Source organism: Vulpes vulpes, chromosome 12, assembly GCF_048418805.1.
Source record: "Vulpes vulpes isolate BD-2025 chromosome 12, VulVul3, whole genome shotgun sequence".
Classification (NCBI taxonomy): domain Eukaryota; kingdom Metazoa; phylum Chordata; class Mammalia; order Carnivora; family Canidae; genus Vulpes; species Vulpes vulpes.
In genome coordinates, this window is record NC_132791.1 from 163,747,346 (window position 1) to 163,752,685 (window position 5,340).

A 5,340-nucleotide genomic window follows, 5' to 3' on the forward strand; every position below is an offset into this window, starting at 1 on the left:
CACGGCCCCACCCCCCACCACCTAATGCATCTCTTGCATTCATAATTCCATCCCAGCATTCGCTTCCTGGAGGACTCAACTGACTCAACCACCTGGGTAGGAGAGGTAGGTAGGGATTGGATCATAGAAATGATAATCAAACAGGAAAGTTTGAATTTCGTTCTGGGTCTAAAGGGAAGCCATTGCATGGTTTAAGGGAGGGAAGTGCAATGAGATTTGCCTTTAGAAGGATTTCCCTGGAGTATGGGGAATGGGACAGAGCCAAGAAGTCTGGTTGTGACTGTTCAGCAGAAAGATTCTGCTTGGGTGGCACAGTCTGTTAGGAATCTGAATCTTCGTTTGGGTTTAGGCAGGTAGTGATCTCAGGGTCATGGGATTAAGCCCCGTGTCAGGCTCCATGCTCAGTGCAGTCTGCTTGAATTCCCTCTCCCTCTCCCTTTATTTCTTCCACTCATGTTCTCTCTCTCTCTCTCTCTCCCTCTCTCTCAAATATATAAATCTTAAAAAAAAAAAAAAAAAGACAAGAAAGATCCTGCTGGGACTAAGATGGTAGCAGAGGAAGCAGTGCACAGTGGTTAGGTTCAGGATGTTTTTGAAGGTAGAGCCAACAGGGCTTCCTGATAGATTGGATGACCTGTGTGAGCTCCAGGAGGGTGGTGGAAACATTACTGAGATGGAGGAGGCTCAGAGGGGTGAACTTGGAGCACTGGGGAGGCACAGGTTGGAGACGTCCATGAGACATCCAGGTGGAGATGCCAAAAAGGTGTTAGAATTACAAGTCTTGAACAGGGAGACAGAAATCTGAGAGACAATATTTCCTTCCTTCCTTCCTTCCTTCCTTCCTTCCTTCCTTCCTTTCCTTTCCTTTCCTTTTTTTCTTGCAGATAAAGGTTTGTTTTATTGAATAACTGTGTAATTGCTGAGGCCAGTATGTACAGACAAAAGAAGGAGAGTTTTATTTCTTGGTCTCTTCCTCCTTGGACAGAGCCTCGATGATTTCCTTCTCCTTGGCCTGATGCTGATCTTTGTGGTGCTTGCATGCTGCCTTGGCCTTAGATCTGTGGGCCTCAGCCTCGTCAGCCAGAAGCTTCTGGGGAGCCTTGTCTGCCTGTAGCTTGTGGACGTGTTCCATGCGAATCTGCTTGTTTTTGAACATGTTGCCCTTCACCTTCAGGGACAGCTGTGACACATGTGGCAGTCAATCTGAAACTCACGGCATCTTTTGAGCAGCCAGCACAGAATTCTCGTCGCCCTCACCCAGGTCACCTTCTTGGACATTCAAGCGTCGGCAGTACCTTTTCTCTTACCAGTGTCCACATACCTGCCCTTCCGATGGGTCAATGTGTTTGTCAGGTTTCCCCAACCTGGGAATGGACAGTCACAGACTTCCAGATGATCAGCCCATCTTGGATCAGTTTCTGGATCTGTGGACGGGAGTTAGTGTTGGCAATTTCACTAGTTTCACTGGGTTCCAACCAGATCTTCCTTTTGCCACAGTGGAGGACACTGGACACAAGCCTCTTCTGAAGCCTGAGCTTCCTAGTGGCTGTGGTCACAGTGGTAAAAGGAAAGGAGAGAGGGTATTTCAAGTAGCTGAGCTGGCTAAGCTTGAGGAGAGGACCTGCCAACGCTGCAAGGGGAAGCAGAAGAAAGGAAATGTGTGCTTTCCTCCTCTGCACCATGTTATGGGGCATCCATGAAGTGGAGTGGGCCTCCAGCATGAACAGAATGATCTACAGTGTATATATGCTGTGGGAAGGTGTGTGTCTACAGTGAAGTGATAGGGAAAAAAATCAGACCCCCAGGCCACACGTGTCACATGAACTCAACTGTGTGTGCATGTGTGCATCTGGGAATATCTGGAAGGACACACACCATATGGCTCACCGTGGCTACCTCTGGGGAGTGGCACTGGGGAGGAAGAAAATGGATTTAGTTTTACTCCTCTGTACACTGCTGGGATATTTTATTTATTCCTTTATTTTATTTATTTCATTTCTTTTCATTTTGTTTTGTTTACAACAAGCATTACTACTTGTGGTGTACAGTTTTGGGAGCCCATACATGTTTGCTTCTGGCTGGGACTCAGATCAGGTATAATAAGGGGTGGTCGGGGCAAGATGGGGTGACATCCTGTGTGTCTTTGGGGCTCACTGAAGGAGGGAATGGCCAGGGAGACGGAGGGTGGGGCAAAGCAGCCAGCGGCTAGATCCAGCTGGGTTTTTCTCTTCACTCCCTCGTCCCTGGGATCCCAAGGGACAAGCTGGATAGATCCCCTCGGTGGGCGCCCCCAGCCCCCAAGCTCCACTGTGGCCCTAGACCATTTCCTTTTCTGTGGGGAAGGACTTGTTTGAAGATTAATTTTCTTGCTGTGTAGAGCTGCCCCTGGGCTCCAAAGGTAAATAAAACCTATCCATTTTCTTCATTCTCTTTTTGCTTTGTCTTCCCTGGTATGGTGTTAAGGATAGGCCAGGGCCTGTTTCCAAAAGTCCCTTTAATTATTTAGAAAAAGTCCTACATAATTTAACTAGAGGGACCCCAGGAATCAAATGCATAGTTGTCACAGGATACATTGACCATAAAGTTCAAATGTAGTGAGCAGGGCTGTTTTGATTTATTAACTGCCTGGATCTCCCGGTGAGGGATTTCTAAAGACACATCCTAGAGGGCCCCTCAGGTCTTAGGTGAGTCTACGTGCTAGGGGGCTGGCAGTGCCAACCCAGGGGACCAAGTGGCCAGGCGATTGGGTCAGGGCTGACTCTCCGGTGCCCACTGGCCTGCTGGCTGTCCAACTTAAGAAGTTTGCTGTTAGAATTTTTGAGGTGGGGCTGAATGAAAGTTGACACAAAGGGGGTGCCTGGGTGGCTCTGTTGGTTAAACATCTGCTCAGGTCATGATCCCAGAATCCAAGTCAGACTCCCTGCTCAGCGGGGAGTCTGCTTCTCCCTCTCCTTTTGCCACTCTCCCTGCTAGTGCTCTGTCAAATAAATAAATAAAATCTGGGGAAAGAAAAGAAAAGAAAAGAAAACAACACAAAGATCCACAGTGACTGAAGTCTCTTGAAGATTCTTGCCATTTTCAATAAGTACTTTAAAGATATGTTTTATTAGTTGGTGGCACTCCTTGGAAACCAAGTCGATGTCATTCTTGTTGATTTGTGTGTCTGCTTCTATGTCTGTGTGCTCTAAAAATGCAGATAGCTTACTTCTCAGCTTGCTTTCCTGATGAGCTCTATTGCCTAGCTCCTAAAGACCGAAGGGTCAGCAATGTAGGGCACCACACCCTCTTTACAGTTAGCCCATAAAGAGGAAGACATTTCTTCTTCTTCTTCTTCTTTTTTTAAGATTTTATTTTTCAAGTAATTTCTACACCCAACATGGGGCTCAAACTTACAACCCCTAGATCAACCCCTACATGCTCTACCCACTGAGCCAACTGGGTGCCCCAAGAGAAGGAAACATCTAAGCAAGGGCTTTGGAGATTGAGTCGAATCCTGGTGTCTTAGACTGGGTCCCTTTGAAACACTGCAGAGGTTGCCTGGGAAGGTCTCTGGGGACAGGTGCCCTGTGGCTGTGAGGAGGGCAGGATCCAGCACCTTCTCCATGGGGAGAAAGTGAGCCCGGTGTGGCTGTAACTGAGGGCTGTTCTGTAAGAAAGCTGAAATTGAGACTGGAGGTCTGGTCCTTTGTATCCCTGCATCAGCAGGTAGAGGATGGGTGCCTGCCACAAAGAGGGGGCCTAAATGTGACTCTATAGCCTACTACCTCTGGCTGCCCCTGACAACTGCATGTCACCTGAGAAAGTTACTTCATATTTCCATGCCTCAGTTTGCTTCTCTGTAAAATGAGTCCAAAATACCTGAGCTTTTCAGGGTTGCTTTAAGGATTAGAGATATAAAATACACATAAAGGTTCTAGCACAGTGCTGGTATGGCTAGTAATATGTAAAATACACATTGGATTTCTGAGACGTAGGACAAGAAAAATAACGTAAAATATCTCAAAGATATTTTAAATATCAATTACATGCTGAAATGATGTCTTGGTTATATTGGATTCAATAAAATGTATTATTCAAATTAATTTCACCTGTTTCTTTTCACTTTTTCAACGTGGCTACTAGAATATTAAAATTAAACAAAGGGCTCATCAGATGTATACACACTGCTCATACATGGGCAAAAGTGTCTTGAGTCTAGATTCTAGACAATATTCTTGGCTATTCCATCATTTCATCAATGAAAAATTATTCTTAGCACCCATTATGCTAATTAGCAAATTATCTGGTGTTGATTGAAGACAAAGAGAGCCAAAGTGGGCTTTCGATGAGTCTTTCAAATGTAAGTTCTAACTACCTCTGGAGTTTTGTATTTCCAATTGAGCAGACCTGGCTGTTCCTGGGAAGTGGACTGAGACTCAGTCACATGTAAAGACCACGCTGAAGAATTTTAGAGTAAATTGCAGGCACTCTAATACCCTTTCCAAGCCCTTTGGTCTTGAGAAGGCCACTGTGTTGTGTAGCTCAAACTGGGCCTGACAAATATGTTCATAATCACGTTCAGAATCTTCTTAGGAGACGGGAAATCTAGTGCTGTTTCAGAAAACATTTCATCCAAAATGGTGAACATATTTATAATGAGAGTTTATGGGAACCTTCATTTAGAACAAGCAGCTCTTTCTTTACTGTAGTTAAATCAGGAATATTTTACCATAGAGGGCGCCAAATACACCTCCTCATTGTTTTCTCCTCTTAAAGAAAACATGACAAATTAGTGACCCGGAAGATTTGAATAAAACACACACAGGGAAATCATTGTTTTGAGAGTTATTTTCAGCTTAATTAATTCACTTTGACTGTCCAAATTCATTTTAGGTCTGCAGGCTATTTTCAAACAAAATGTTATGACACAGCTCATACCAAAGATTTGGGGCATAGGATTTCCGTTTGCTGAACTGTCATCTCAAGCTAAACAAATGTCAACAGAGTATCCGTAGGCAAATTAACTTTCCCCTGAATGGGCTCTTTTATCTTGTCCATTTGCATTCATTCCCATCAGTACTTTCAGGCGGGCCTAACTGAATGATGGAAACTAAAAAAAAAGAAAGAAAGAAAGAAAGAAAAAAGAAAAAAAATCAATGGGTCGTTTGGGAAAAGTTGGTCCTGGTCTAAATAAAATTCTTCCTCTATCAATTTCAAGAAGTCTAAAAAACTATTTCAATTTCTTCTATTGATTTCAAGAAGTCTAACAATTTTTTCTTCAAAGAGTTAAGTAGGATGACCATGGGACCTAGGGATTCCACTTCTAGATATATACCCTAAAGAATTGAAACCAGGTATTGA

At 44.2% G+C, this 5,340-nt stretch overlaps 1 pseudogene; it reads right to left on the bottom strand.

Moving 5' to 3' along the window:
* Positions 1 to 955: 955 nt before the first annotated feature.
* LOC112924554 (large ribosomal subunit protein eL19-like) lies at positions 956 to 1,682 on the bottom strand (annotated as a pseudogene).
* Positions 1,683 to 5,340: the final 3,658 nt, after the last annotated feature.